Source organism: Pelodiscus sinensis, chromosome 1 (assembly GCF_049634645.1).
Source record: "Pelodiscus sinensis isolate JC-2024 chromosome 1, ASM4963464v1, whole genome shotgun sequence".
NCBI lineage: Eukaryota > Metazoa > Chordata > Testudines > Trionychidae > Pelodiscus > Pelodiscus sinensis.
Window position 1 is genome coordinate 143,905,093 of NC_134711.1, and position 15,432 is coordinate 143,920,524.

The following is a 15,432-nucleotide window of genomic DNA, read 5'->3' on the forward strand; positions in this document are numbered from 1 at the left end:
CAAGCTGCCTCCTCGTCCCCCACTGCTGCCGCTGTATCAGAGGCAACAGCATGGGGGGTGCACCAGATGAGAGCTGATACATGGGGAGACAAGCAGGAGCTCGTTCGTATTTCCATCTTTCCCTCCACTCCCACTCCCCACCCCTTCCACGGCTGCTCTGATACAGCCCTGACTCTCTCCATGCACTTTGGCACTGAAAGGTTTGCACATGCTGGACAGAAAATGGGAAGGAAGCAGGGTTATGCTTTTCAGGAATAGTTATTACATCTGCTGAGAAATGAATGGCAAAAGAAGGAGAGGGATACAGAGGCAGCAGTGGGAAACAGGGGTAGGCAGCTCTGCAGGATCCTCCCCCCCCCCCCCCCCCGGCCAAATGTAGATTTGTAACCGCTGAATTTTTCAGCGATTTACCTAAATAAACACATTTTAACATCCCTAGTGTAAATGAGGCATGGGGAAAAGTGCAGCTAGAACCTAAGGACAAGGCTTTGGAGGAACCGGAAAAAGGACTACAACTTGGCACGCTTGATATAAATGTACACCTGGGTTTCTCTCTAGGGAGCTGAAGAGAAGCTTAAGTCTGTTACCTTCAGGCTGTGCCCTTGACACAAGGCCAAGAAGGTGCAAGAGTTTGGAGGAAGTGGCCTAGGGTATAAACATTTTCATAGCACCCAAGTGACATAATTAAACCTACCTAGTTTTGTAGTGCAGACCAGCCCTGACTCCCTCCATGCACTTTGGCTCTGACCAGTTTGCACATGTTGGACAGAGAATGGGAAAGAAGCAGAGTTATGCACACATTTTTGGGAGAGTTATTACATGTGCTGAGGAATGAATGGCAAAGGGGAGAGGGATCAGGCCTGTGCTTGCCTCATAACAATGACAAGTAGATCACAAATTTTTTCATTGTGAGTTAATTTCAGCTCTGGTGTGAGTGGAAGCAACTCCAGTGGAGCTACTACTCCCATCAACCAGTCCGCTGTTTACACATTTTACTCCCTCCCTTTTTCCTTTGCTTCAGCCAAACTGCATGGCTTACTACATCCCTTCCTTCCCAACATGTACTGTCCCACTCCTTTGTCCATATCATTAATCCCTTATTCAGCTATGCCTCTGAAGCTTCCCAGCGTCATTCCTGAATATCCCCTACTTTCATTAGGCCTTTCGGTTCTGGTTCTCCCCCCTTGCAACTAGGAAGTGCTAACAAAAATAATAAGTTTTAATATGAAAGAAACTATGAACTCTCAAGCCATGTGCTGATAGTGTAGAGATGAGCAATAATTTTTGATGGGGGGCTACTCCAAGATTCTGGTTACTGGTCAAGGGCCGCATTTTTCTATGGAGTGGTTGCCAGGCCTGGGACGGAGATTGGGTGCTGAAGGGCACTCGAGGTAGGAGATTGGGGCAGAAGAGAATGCAGGGTCTGTGGAAAAAATTGGGTGAATGAGGAGATTGGGGTGCAGGGTTGGGGAGGAGGTATGGTGCAGAAGAGGATTCTGGCCTGGGGGGGGTCCAGGATCTGGGAAGGAGTTGTGACCTGTGGGACAGGGGGTGCAGAGGGTAGTGACCTGGGACAGAGAATTGGGGGTGTGGGGGGGAGGCTCTGGCTGGGGGGGTGCTTACCTAGGCATCTCCCAGCCAGCAGCCCAGCAGGATCCTCAGGAATGTTCCCTACCTGCTGCAGCCCCAGGGCTCAAAGCAGCTGGCTGCTTCTTGTGCCTCTCTGCGCCACACACCAGTGGGATGGGGGGAAAAGCTTTTTGTGCTGCCTCTGCCACCAGTACAATCTCTCAGCTCCCATTGGCTGGTTATGGCCAATGGAAGATGAGAGAGTGTGAAGGGGGCAGAGACAGCACACAAAGCCTCTCCTCCCCCCAGTGGCACGCGGTGCAGAGAGGCACAAGGAGCAGCCAGCTTTGAGCAGCATGGAACTGCTCCCTGCCTGAGGGTCCCAGCAGGGTGGGCCAGATTAAAAGGCTTGATGGTCCCGTCTGGCCTGAGGGCTGTATCTTGGCTACCCCTATGATAGAGGCTGCTCATTTATTAGCCTTTTGGCTTCATCCCATTCATCTCCTCCACACTGACTTGATTTTGAAGTAATCAGGGCAGATATCGCTATGTATTCTCTAAAGCGCCTAACACATTTTTGTTGCTGTAAAATAATGTATAATAACTCTTAGAACCAAGTTGTTTTGCCTTATGAGATGCCAAAATAGGGAGGTGCATATTTTAAAAGGGTTTTTAAGTTTACTCTGTAACTAAAAAATCACAACAGAAAATTCAGCTGCAATCTGTTCTCTGTAGGAGACAGTGAGGATTCCATTGGTGAAGAAGTGCCAAATTCTGATAGGGAAGCAATTTATACCCACTTTGCCATGGTGTAAATGATGGCTGTGACGGGGCGCGCCGCCCCCTCCCCACCGACGCCGGCCCGCCCCGCACCGAACCCGCGGTCGCTCTGACTCTCCTGGTGACCACCCGGGGAGCAGGGACGAACTGCGGTGCCTGCTCCGCTGCCGCGGCCCAGCTGACGAGCGGCGCGGCGGGGGTGTGGCGGGCGGAGGGGTGGGTGCGTGCGGAGGGGGAGGAGCCAAGAGATGCGGCGCCAGACATCATCAGGGCCGGACGCTGGTGCGGCCTTTTTGAAAAGGCCCCATGAGCCAGAGGGAGGGGAGGAGAGCGGAGGAAAGCAGAAAGGAGGAGGGAGTGAGAGTGAGAGTGAGAGGGAGAGGTGGAGGAAGCCGGAATGAGCGGAGGAGGGCGAGGAGAGAGTGGCACAACACAGGAAGGCTGAGTGAGGGTAGCACGGGCCCGTGGGGGCCACGGGGGCAGTAGATAGGGGGTAGGAAGATGCCCAGGGCGGGTGAACCCAGCGGGCTGGTGTGCTTCGGATAAGCGCCTCACCAGCGAGGCAGGTTTCCGCTCACCTGTCCTTAGGGCCCTGGGCTGGGGTCCGGGAGAGAGGGTGGGCCCGGACCCTCCTACCCGTCACGGGGTGCTATCACTGAGGGGCTGACCGGAGAACCCGAGACAACAGGGAGAAGGACTGGACTCGCCTGTTACATGTGGTGGAGAATATGGGTATCTTTTTTTTTTGAACCCTAACTAACGGTACAGATCCCCCCCCTCCCCCCCCAAAAAAACCGGCACGAGTGGAAGGGTGACGGATTCAAGGCGGGCGGCCCAGCGGAGCTTCGATCAGACACAACCCCAGAGCCCTGGACGCCGCCGATGTATTCAAGTGGCTGTCGGACAACCAACACCAGCAGCAACAACAGCAGACAGCCCTTCTTCAGCAATTGGCCGCCCAGCACCGAGAACAGCAGGCCCAACTGCTACGCGATGTAACCGAACAGTTCCGGGCGCAACAGGATCACTGGGTGAGACAATGGGAGAATACGGGGCGGGGACTGGCCCCGACGGCCGGGGGGAAAGGGGCGGAAGGCGGGGCCCTGGCCCAACTCCCCGTGAGGCTGACCAAGATGGGCCCCACCGATGACCCCGAGGCCTTTTTGGTAACTTTTGAGAGGGTAGCCACAGCCGCCCGGTGGCCAGAACAACATTGGGCCACGCTGCTAGCTCCGTACCTCACGGGCCCAGCTCAGCTGGCTTACCGGAGTCTAGACCCGCGCGATGCCCTACATTATTTTAAAGTAAAGGAGGCGATCCTGGATCAGCTAGGGGTCACGCCAGAAGCGTATAGACAGCGGTTCAGGCAGGAAAGATACACCCCGGGGGCCAGCAGCTGAGAGAGGCGGGTTGGCGCTGGCTAGAGCCAGTACAGCAATCGGGACCCCAGGTGATAGAGAAGGTGGTCCTGGAACAATTCATCCACATCTTACCGGGGGAAGGGCAGCGATGGGTGAGGCGGCATCGCCCCACATCGCTAGCCGACGTGGTAACCTTAATGGAAGACTACATGTCAGCCGAGGGAAGCGGGGAAGGGACCGGGTCCCGGAGGGAGCACCCTGGGGGAGCAGCAAAGGAGGCCCGACCCCCACCCCGACAGGGGGAGGCCCGGAACCAGGCCGCCCCTCCCAGTCCCAACCGAACCGGGGCCAGACGCTTAGCACCGGTATGGAGCAGGCCCACAAGGGAAGACCCTACGCCCCGTCCAGCGGCCCCGGAAGAGCGGAAGACTAACCCTTCCCCATCACGGAACCCTGGTGGAGCGTGCTATCAATGCGGCCAAGAGGGACATTTTAAACGCGACTGTCCATTGATGGACTGCTCCTTTACGCAGGTAATGACGGGGCAGAGCGGGTCAGGGCCACAGCCCTCGGGGAGGATACTGCGAGAGGTGGAAGTGGAGGGTCAGGTAGTCACCGTCCTTGTGGACTCAGGGTGCGGCCAGACCTTGGAATGGGACGACTTAATCGCACCAGAGGGACCCCAGGGACCCCCCGTATTCGTCCAATGCATACATGGGTGAGTAGAACCATACCCCACGGCCTGGGTACACCTAAGGGACAGAGACTCGGAAGGGTGGGCCTACGTAGCCCTTGTCCCGGGGTTGGTATATCCCGTGCTCCTCGGAAGGGACTGGGGCGGGTTCGGACAGGCCCTCCGTGAGTGGCAGGGGGACAAGGCAGTCTTGGCCGTGGAAGACGCAGTACCCCCGACGGGGGAAGTAGAAGACAGATCAGGGGAGGACCCAGCCGAGACAGAAGGGGAATGGTCCCCCGACTTTATACGGGAACAGAGGGAGGACCCCCTCTTACAACGGGCTTGGGAAAACGCGGTCGCGGGAACAGAGGTAGAAAGGGCTTATCCCCACTTCGAGATCCAGGATGATCGCCTCTATAGAATCACTGAAGGACGGGAGAACGGGGAGGTAGTCACGCAGCTGGTCGTGCCGAAAGTATATCATAGACGGCTGATGGAACTAGCTCACAGTAACCCCTGGGCCGGGCACCTGGGGTACGAGAAAACAGTGCAACGCCTGTTACAGAGGTTTTACTGGCCTGGCATTTATCGGGCGACCAAGAACTTTTGTGACTCATGCCCGGAATGCCAGAGGATGGGACCGGGGCGGGTGGCCAAGGCACCGCTGGTCCCGATGCCAGTAATAGATGTCCCATTTCAAAGGATAGCTATGGACCTAGTAGGTCCATTGGAACAGACAAATAACCGGTACCAATATATACTCATGGTAGTAGACTATGCGACTCGCTACCCCGAGGCGGTACCACTCCGGAACGCAACCGCCCCCACGCTCGCGAACGAATTGATTAAAATCTTTTCACGAGTAGGCATACCCAAGGAAATCCTCACAGACCAGGGAACAAACTTCACCTCGACACTTATGAAGGAACTGTGCCGCCTGCTGCGGGTAAGGACTTTGAGGACCTCGGTTTACCACTCCCAAACAGACGGACTCGTGGAGAGGTTTAATCGAACGCTCAAGGGGATGCTCAGGAAATTTGTGGAGGAGGAGCCCAAAGAATGGGACCGAGCCCTGCCGGTGCTACTGTTTGCAGTAAGAGAAGTGCCCCAAGCCTCTACGGGATTCTCACCATTCGAACTCCTGTACGGGAGACAGCCCAGAGGGATTTTAGATATAGTGAGGGAGGCCTGGGAGGAGCAGGAGACTCAGGTACAAGGGACAGTGCAGTACATTCTGAGGCTCAGGGAAAGGCTACGCCAGGTAGGGGAATTCGCCAAGCGCAATCTGGAGGAGGCACAGGAGAGGAAGGCCCGTCACTATAATCAAAACACCCGGTTACGCACCTTTCAGCCAGGGGATAGGGTCCTCCTCCTGTTGCCAGAACAGTCCTCTAAACTGTTAGCCAGTTGGCAGGGCCCCTTCGAGGTGATCAAGAGGGTCGGGGAGGTGAATTATGAGATTAGGATGCTCGGGAAACGGAAGGCAACTAATATTTACCATGTTAATTTACTAAAGGCGTGGCAATCCCGGGAGGCCCTGATAGGGTAGGCCCCGGAATCTAGGGAGGAAGGGGTGGTCACCGGGCCCCACCTAGGCCCGGACCTCACCCCAGAGCAGAACAAGGGACTGCAGGAAACCCTGCAGAGGTTTTCACGAGTCCTGACGGAGACACCGGGTTGGACCAACCTGATCCAACACCCGATCGTGACCGAACCCGGCCGCCCTGTAAGAGAGCCAGTCAGGCCGCTAACCTGGAAGCTATGGGGGACAGTGCGTGACGAGTTGGACAAAATGCTGCGATGGGGAGTGATAGAAGAATCCCACAACGCATGGAGGAGCCCCATCGTGCTGGTCCCCAAGAGCGAAGGCACCGTCCGGTTCTGCATCGATTTCAGGAAGGTCAACGCAGTGTCCGTATTTGATGCTTACCCGATGCCAAGGATAGACGAATTACTGGAAAGACTGGGGGACGCCCGATACTTGTCTACCATTGACCTGTCGAAGGGATACTGGCAAATCCCACTGAGGAAGGAGGCTCGCGAGAAGACAGCATTCTCCACGCCTTTCGGCCTGTACCAGTTTAAACGGATGCCCTTCGGTCTACATGGGGCCACCGCCACATTCCAGAGACTGATGGACCAAGTACTCCGACCCCACGGGACGTACGCAGCAGCATATATAGATGACATAATTATCTTTAGCGCAACGTGGGCCGAGCACCTGCAGCAGATAGAAGCGGTGTTATCCTCGTTACGAGAGGCCAGACTCACCGCTAACCCCGCGAAGTGTCATTTCAGCCAGTGGGAAGTTTCATACTTGGGGTACACGGTGGGGGGAGGACGAATACAGCCCCAAATCGGGAAAATTGAGGCCTTACGAGACTATCCAGCCCCAACCATGAAGTGCCAGGTCTGGCAGTTTCTGGGGCTTGCCAGTTATTACAGGCGTTTCATGCCAGATTTTGCAACCTTGGTGGCCCCGCTGACGGACTTAACCAGAAACGCGGCCCCCAAAAAAGTACAATGGGACCCCGAGTGTGCCCAGGCGTTTGAAACCCTAAAGCAGCGGCTGACTCAGGCCCCCGTGCTGGCGCAGCCCGATTTTTCTCGCCCCTTTGTTTTACAAACAGACGCCTCCGAGCGCGGGCTCGGTGCCGTGTTGTCCCAGGGGGAAGGGGAAGAGGAGCATCCAATTGTGTATGTGAGCCGCAAGCTGCTCCCACGGGAACAGAGGTATTCAACAATAGAAAAGGAGGTCTTAGCAGTTAAGTGGGCCGTTGATATGTTACGCTATTATCTCCTAGGCAACACGTTCACGGTGGTGACCGACCACGCCCCTCTCCGGTGGCTCCTGGCCATGAAAGACGCCAACCCCTGCATCCAAAGGTGGTACCTGGCACTGCAGCCCTATCGTTTTAAAGTGAGCCACCGGGCAGGGAGAGACCACGGGAACGCAGACTTTTTTTCCAGGATCCCCGATGGAACCCAGGAGGCGCAAGGGGGGGAGCAGCGGGACTTGAGGGGGGAGGTGTGTGACGGGGCGCGCCGCCTCCTCCCCACCGACGCCGGCCCGCCCCGCACCGAACCCGCGGTTGCCCTGACTCTCCTGGGAACCACCCGGGGAGCAGGGACGAACTGCGGTGCCTGCTCCGCCGCCGCGACCCAGCTGACGAGCGGCGCGGTGGGGGTGTGGCGGGCGGAGAGGCGGGTGCCAAGAGACGCGGAGCCAGAGGGAGGGGAGGAGAGCGGAGGAAAGCAGAGAGGAGGAGGGAGTGAGAGGGAGAGGGAGAGGGAGAGGGAGAGGTGGAGGAAGCCGGAACGAGCGGAGGAGGGCGAGGAGAGTGTGGCGCAACACAGGAAGGGTGGGTGAGGGTAGCACGGGCCCATGGGCGCTACGGGGGCAGTAGATAGGGGGTAGGAAGAAGCCCAGGGCGGGTGAACCCGGCGGGCTGGTGTGCTTTGGATAAGCGCCTCACCAGCGAGGCAGGTTTCCGCTCACCTGTCCTTAGGGCCCTGGGCTGGGGTCCGGGAGAGAGGGTGGGCCCGGACCCTCCTACCCCGTCTCGGGGTGCTATCACTGAGGGGCTGACCGGAGAACCCGAGACAACAGGGAGAAGGACTGGACTCGCCTGTTACAATGGCACAAAGGACAAAACAGGAGAATCATGCTCATTCAAGATCTGTCTACACTGCAATAATGTACACAGAGCAGACCCATGACAGCTGACTAAGACTTCTGTGAGTCAGGCTGTAGGAGTATAAAACTGTAGTGTAGATGCTTGGATTCTAAGTGTCAGCCATGGGTGTTTTGTTGCAGTGTAGACATAGAAGGTTCTCAGTGAAGAGGAAATAACCAGTTTAGCCACAGGGTGGCAGCAAGTAATGAAATGTTGACTATCATACTCTTGTAGTGTTTCCCAAAGTGTGGTCCGCAGTCCAGTACCGGTCCTTAGAAAAATGATCACGCATGATCCTATTAATTTGTGTGACAGGGTAGCAGCACCCCACACTACTAAGCGTGGCGGTGTGGCCCTCTTGGGAGAGAGCCTGCTGCTGCGGCATCTCTGCTGGGCATGCTCCCAGACGGCGGGGCTAGATCCGGCGGGCGCTAAGACTCAGGGAAAAGGCCGTGCGCCGTGCGCACTGATGCAGAACGCCTGGCACCATACGCAGCCCGGAGCTGGCGCCAACCGATAAAGCGGCTGAGATTGGGGCCAGGAGGGGGGGTGGAACAACCCATCGGATAAGGTAGGGTCAGCGACACAATTTATTTGCATATTCATCATTTGCTTAATGAATATGCAAACATGCAAATAAATGTTACCGGTCTTCCAAAAGCTTGAATGGGTTTACTGGTCCCCAGTACCAAAAAGATTGGGAACCACTGCTCTACTGAGTTTCAGAGGGGTAGCCAAGTTAGTCTGTAATTGGAAAAACTTAAAAAAAAAGAATAGTCTAGCAACACCTTAAAGACTAACAAAACATGTAAATGGTATCATGAGCTTTCGTGAGTACACTTCTTCAGTCATCTAAAGAAGTGGGTTGTACCCACGAAAGCTCATGATACCATCTACAGTGAAACATTTGTTATCCGGCACTCTGTTAACCAGAAACTTTGTTAACTGGCATTGCTCCCAGCCACAATACTGTCACATCTTCAGGCACACAGACCTGGCTTGGTTTACCATGATTGGCTTAACATTTTTTTTATTTAAGAAGTACTAATCATTTTTAATTCAAAATAGAAATGTGAGACCAACTGCCTCACACTACAAAACTACCAATATTAAAAACTTGAGTTTTACTATTATTGTCCATTGGTTTTTCCTAGGTTGATGGGACCCTCAGACAACCGGAATTTTTAGATAACTAGAACACCCTAATCCCTGAGTGTGCCGGATAACACAGGTTTTACTGTATGGCTGCGTCTAGATTGGCATGATTTTCCGGAAATGCTTTTAACAGAAAAGTTTTCCGTTAAAAGCATTTTCGGAACAGAGCATCTAGATTCGCACGGACACTTTTCCACAAAAGTACTTTTTGCGGAAAAGTGTCCGTGGCCAATCTAGATGCGCTTTTCCGCAAAAAAGCCCCGATCGCCATTTTCACAACCGGGGCTTTTTTGTGGAAAACAAATCTCTGCTGTCTACACTGGCCCTTTTGCGCAAAAGTTTTTCAGAAAAATATGAGATCGTCAGTGCTTTTGCGGAAATTCAAGTGGCCAGTGTAGACAGCTGGCAAGTTTTTCCGGAAAAGCGGCTGATTTTCCGGAAAAACTGGCCAGTCTAGACACAGCCTATATGTTTTATTAGTCTTTAAGGTGCTGCTAGACTATTCATTGTTTTTTAATATTCTATTGAATTAATGAAATGCTTCGGGAAGCACAGGTTGACTTTATGAGCCAGCTAAGACATGCTGTTCCAAACCAGAGGGATGCCACTGCAAAAAAGAATTCCTCTAGGTGGTTGGCTCTCACAGCAAAATAAAGGAACAACCATCTTTACTATTTCAAAAAGTTTTGTCATAAGACTTATGTGTAAGCAGAGTCTGAATGACGAGTTTAGGAGAGGCAGAGTCCTCGAGCAATTTGTATGTATATGAACACACATACTCTGCATATGTATCTAGCAGTCAGGAGTTGTGTAGTTCCAAATAATGGGGATGGGGGAGGGGCTAATAAAGGGGCTGCGAATGCCAGGTGTCTTGCTTAGATCTGAAATAGTGAAAAGGAAGGGGCCATAACAGAGAAATGAGATAGCCCTTAAAAATAGTAAGGAGGCCCAGTCAGCCCAGTACTCAAGCACTGGGCCTGCATCAGCTCCCCCATTTAGTAACGCAATTCATTATTCACCATCTGGGGACAGCCATTCACTGGTAAATGCCATTTCATCTCTGGCTGCAGACCCTGTAGCTCCAGTCCCTGTAACAGTGGCTGTGGATTGCCCAATATGATGACTTTGTATAGAAACACTTCATACCAATTTATTCTGCAAATTTTGAAGTCTTCAGGAGACTAAACTGTTTTTAGTCACAGCCAAAATATGGTCAGGGTCAAAGTGCAACTAATGCCCGAGGCCTCTGCCATGACAGAAAGCTGCTTGTGTGTAATTGACCCTGGTAATCCTAGTGGATGAACCCGCTCAATTCTGCAAATGAAGGCAAAAATCCCTCCAAAGTTGGCACAACCTAATCTGGAGGAAAATTCCTCCCTTACCCCTAATTTAGGAGTCAGTTTAACACTGGGCACACAGCTAAGTATCAAGACTCAAAGGATTTGTTTCTACTTGAGATCATTGATCTACCTGGCCTGTGCTACCTTCAGCTCAGGCCAAGATTTGATGCTCTTAGGAGGGTACACACCACCTTCCTGATTTCATCTGGTCAATTTTAGCCAATTGTGAATTGAAAGGGGAGGGGGGAATTTCTTCCTGACCTCTGCTGAAGAACCCTGAAGCCTGGCATTTGATTTTCTTTATTTTAGCAACATTGTTAAAAATATAAATAAGGTGGAAGCAAAAAAGAGGTATGATTTCTTTACATGGCATGGAAGTGAGGAAGGCTGACTGGGCGGCTACGTCTACACAGGCCACAATTTCCGGAAAAGCCATGCAAATCAGGTAAGTCAGGATAGGGAAATCCGCAGGGGATTTAAATATCCCCCGCGGATTTAAATAAACATGTCCGCCGCTTTTTTTCCGGCTTGGGGAAAAGCCGGAAAAAAAGCATCTAGACTGGTGCGATCCTCCGGAATAAAGCCCTTTTCCGGAGGATCTCTTATTCCTACTTCCGGAAGATCTCTTATTCCTACTTTCAAGTAGGAATAAGAGATCCTCCGGAAAAGGGCTTTATTCCGGAGGATCGCACCAGTCTAGATGCTTTTTTTCCGGCTTTTCTCCAAGCCGGAAAAAAAGCGGTGGACATGTTTATTTAAATCCGCGGGGGATATTTAAATCCCCCGCGGATTTCCCTATCCTGACTTACCTGATTTGCATGGTTTTTCCGGAAATTGTGACCAGTGTAGACGTAGCCGGCGTGTTTATTCTCCTTTTCACAGAGTGGAAGCAAGGATTTGAGATAGGATTATGATTATATTTATTTTTGTAGCACTGTAAATATGCACTGTACTTTACAAACCACAGACAAGTCTTGGTCTTGCTCCAAAGGATTTATAAACTAAAGAAGACTTGACAAACTACAAACATACAGGCTGTGTCTAGACTGGCAGTCTTTCCGGAAAAACTTGCCAGCTGTTTACACTGACCGCTTGAATTTCCACAAAAGCACTGACGATCTCATGTAAGATTGTCAGTGCTTTTGTGGATATACTATGCTGCTCCCGTTCGGGAAAAAGTCTTTTTCCAAAAAACTTTTGCGCAAAAGGGCCAGTGTAGACAGCAGAGATTTGTTTTCCGCAAAAAGGCCCCAATTGCGAAAATGGCGATTGGGGCTTTTTTGCGGAAAAATGCGTATAGATTGGCCATGGACACTTTTCCGCAAAAAGTGCTTTTGCGGAAAAGCGTCCGTGCCAATCTAGACGCGCTTTTCCAAAAATGCTTTTAACGGAAAACTTTTCCGTTAAAAGCATTTCCGGAAAATCATGCCAGTGTCGACGTAGCCACACTGTCAGGTGGGATTGCAAGTCAGGCTTTTGGAGCTGGTCTGAGAGTCCCATGAATTTTATTGATGGGCTCCAGTCTCCAGCTGTAGCACTTTCTCTTTTTCTCTATGTGTAAATGTTCAAGTCTTTTATGCACCGTGAGACATGTGGAATAGATTATTTTTATTAAAGAAAAAATATTAACCTGTTGCTGAGTCTTCCCTTATTCCAGCCTGCCCTAATAGTGAAAGGGGCAAAACAGAGAGGGCAAATTGTGGAAAGGTGGTGCCATTTCCAGTGTGACAACCCAGTGTTACCATTGTTACTAACCCTTTGAACAAGAACTGTAGCTAGTCAATGATCATACATTGCTGCATTTTGATTTATCTCTTTTCGGTATGTCATTGATACCTCTTTATTCCCTTCCAAAACTCCCATCTGACTTGAGTCCTTGTTTATGCTTGCCCCACCCAGGCTACGTCTAGACTGCAGACTTCTTTCAGAAGAAGCTTTTCTGGAAGAGATCTTCTGAAAAAGAGCGTCCACACTGCCAAAGTGCATCGAAAAAGCAATTTGCTTTTTCGACAGCTCGCATCCACACCGAATGGACACCATCTTGCATGTAAGCTGTGATTACTATGGGCAGAATGGACACCAGGGTACCTGTGCTTTTTCCTCTTTCCTCTTTTTGTGAAAGAACTCCCTCTTCTCCGCCCACACACGCCTTTTTCCGAAAGAGCTATTTAGGAAAAAGGCTTCTTCCTCATAGAAAGAAGTTACCAATGTCGGAAAAACCCCTCAGTTCTTTCGATTTTTTTCCCGAAAGAACGCGATTGCAGTGTGGACATAATTGAAGTTTTTTTCTGGAAAAACGGCCATTTTTCCAAAAAAACTCTGCAATGTAGACATACCCTAGAGTCTTCAATTCAAAGGACTGAATTTCCTAGACTCAGAACACAAGTGGGTCAAAAACCAAACAACACTCTCAGAGCAGTGTTTTATTATTTACTACTATTTATCATTAACTATGGTGCTTTGCAATTATTTAAAAAGGGCAAACAGATCAGGACCAGAACAGCAACGCGCCAAGAGACAAATGAAAAGACAAGAAAAGAGAGAGATCAGAAACTGACTTAGTGAAAAGAAGATAAATGTAAAGTATTAGGGAAAGAAGAGAAAATGTTTAATAACGTTTTATGTGGACTAGCTTGCACCTCTAATGTCTCCCACTTGTCATTTGTACTATAGCTTTATCTCACCTGTTCTTAATCTCTGAACCTCCGCATGCTAGCCTAATATAGTAATCAATTGCTTTTACTGCTAGTACATTTCCCTTAATGTCTCAGCTCAATGTTTCCTTTCCTGGCTTTGGGCCATTGCTCCTTATTCCATCCCCCTCTGAGGCTGTGAATAATTCTTATTCTCTCATTATACTGGTCTATAATAAATTTACTGACTCTCATTAAATTCCTTCATCCTTCAGGTCTCCAACCCATTAAATAGATTTAGTATTTTTAGGGTCTTATTCAGAGGCCACTGAATGTAATGGAAAGATCCCCATTGACTTAACCAGGTTTTTGGATGAAGCCCTTATTACCCAGATCTCATTTTCTCTCAGGTTGCCCAATTTCAGCCTGAATTGAAGTGTGCAGGTAAAGAGGGGTGAACCAATTTTTTTTAATTCTATCAACCTCAAACTTTGGGGAGGTTTGGAATCTGAACCAGGAGATCGGAATTTCAAAGATCAGTGAAGATCAAACAAAAACCCAGGATACAGACACACCAAGACACCAGTATGTGTGAAATCTGGTTCTGAATTTAGTATCTCAGCCCTATCTCTGGTGTTTATAATGGGCACATTATTCAGTGAATATTCAGGGAAACCTGGGAATCTCTTCTTTTTTTCCTTCATACTCACAGGCAGAGGGCATTAACCCAGGGCAGCCAGGGAATGGGCGGCTGTCTCCACTAACCCCTGCTCAGTATAGTCCAGAGATCCCTTGCACTTCTCTAGTAGGATATCAGCTGATTTGCTCATGGATTCCATGATGACTATTCTCTGTTATCACTGCATCATTTAGGGATGGGTCTGAACCAAACTCCTGGACTCTCGCACCTCCAAATCTTTGGGAGAAGAGGCTGAAATTCAGATCAGGATATGAGTCCTTTGGCTTGGGCCACCTTCGACAGAAACAGAGCCTGAGGACTGGGAAAGGCCTGGAAGAGCTGGGGAACTGTCACTGAGGTGCAAAAACTGGCTCTGACAGAACATACTGGAAAGATGAGATCATTAGCATTGACACCCGATGGAATTGCCCGCTCTGAAGTGCTCCTGACCAATGAGATTACTGCATTTCAACTTGTCTCACCTGGGGCTAGTGCCTGGTGCAAAACCATGTAGCTCATACAGGGCTCCAAAGCAAGAAGAGGAGCACTTCATGGGTGGCCCCCACACATCTATGAACAGCCCAGTAGCAGACCGAAGATAGCATTGAGGGGCATGTTGACCTAAGGGAAAGTTACAGGGATCCTCCTAAAATGTAGATGTAGAGTTCTGAGTGGCCATTCTACCCTGCTCACTAGTGGCCAACAAACCACAAGATACCACAGTAGAAAATTCAGATTCCTCATCCTTACAGACAGGATTCTATGTAATTTGTCCGAGTCTCTCTCTGCTCATATTTTCTCCTAATTCCTACCTGCTTTCTGATGCTTTCATCTCATTTCTCCTTCTGCCATGCCTTGTTCCTGTCTGTCCCTTAAAAGTCTGAAGCATTCCCCTTGTCCCTTTTCACCTACTATATCTTGCTTCAAATCTCCTTAAAACCCATCAGTTCAATCAGTCTCTTCATCTCATAAAATATCCCTTCAGCCTCTTACTCCTGAACTGTTTTCCCGCCACTTACAATTGTTAGTTTCATAAATAGTAAATTCTGTCAGCAACTACAAGGTCCAGGTCCTTATTTTGGGGGATTTTCTACAATGTCTTAAGTTTTTGCCTAAGACCTCCATCCAGGAATGTGAGACCCTATATAACCACTCTGAGCATCTTTGCTAGGCAAATTAATACATGATTAAATGCGGGGATTTAAACAAACAAACTTGATTGGAGACAGAGGAGGGGAGAGAAAAGGGAAAGGCCAGGCTGAACAGAGAAAAATATTTATAATCTAGCCATCAGAGCTTTCTTGCGCAAGAGAGCATCTACACTGGCATATATGCTCTTGCGCAAAAGCACATGCCAGTGTAGACGCTCTCTTCTGGAAGAGTTTTTGCACAAGAACTCTTCCGCAAAAGAGTTATTGCGCAAGAAGCTGCCAGTGTAGACGTAGCCTACCTGTATTGCATCAATGTATACCTCTGAGTTATTAAATGTTTCCAAAGCAAAGAAAATTTAGATAACCAGCCAAAATAACAATAGAGAGCTATAAATCAGTATAAGGAATCAG

The 15,432-nt window shown here is 50.2% G+C and overlaps 1 protein-coding gene across 1 annotated transcript in view; it reads right to left on the reverse strand.

Moving 5' to 3' along the window:
* TMEM39A (transmembrane protein 39A) overlaps nt 1-15,432 on the reverse strand; it is a 42,426-nt gene that overhangs the window by 26,539 nt on the left and 455 nt on the right. The window lies entirely within an intron of this gene.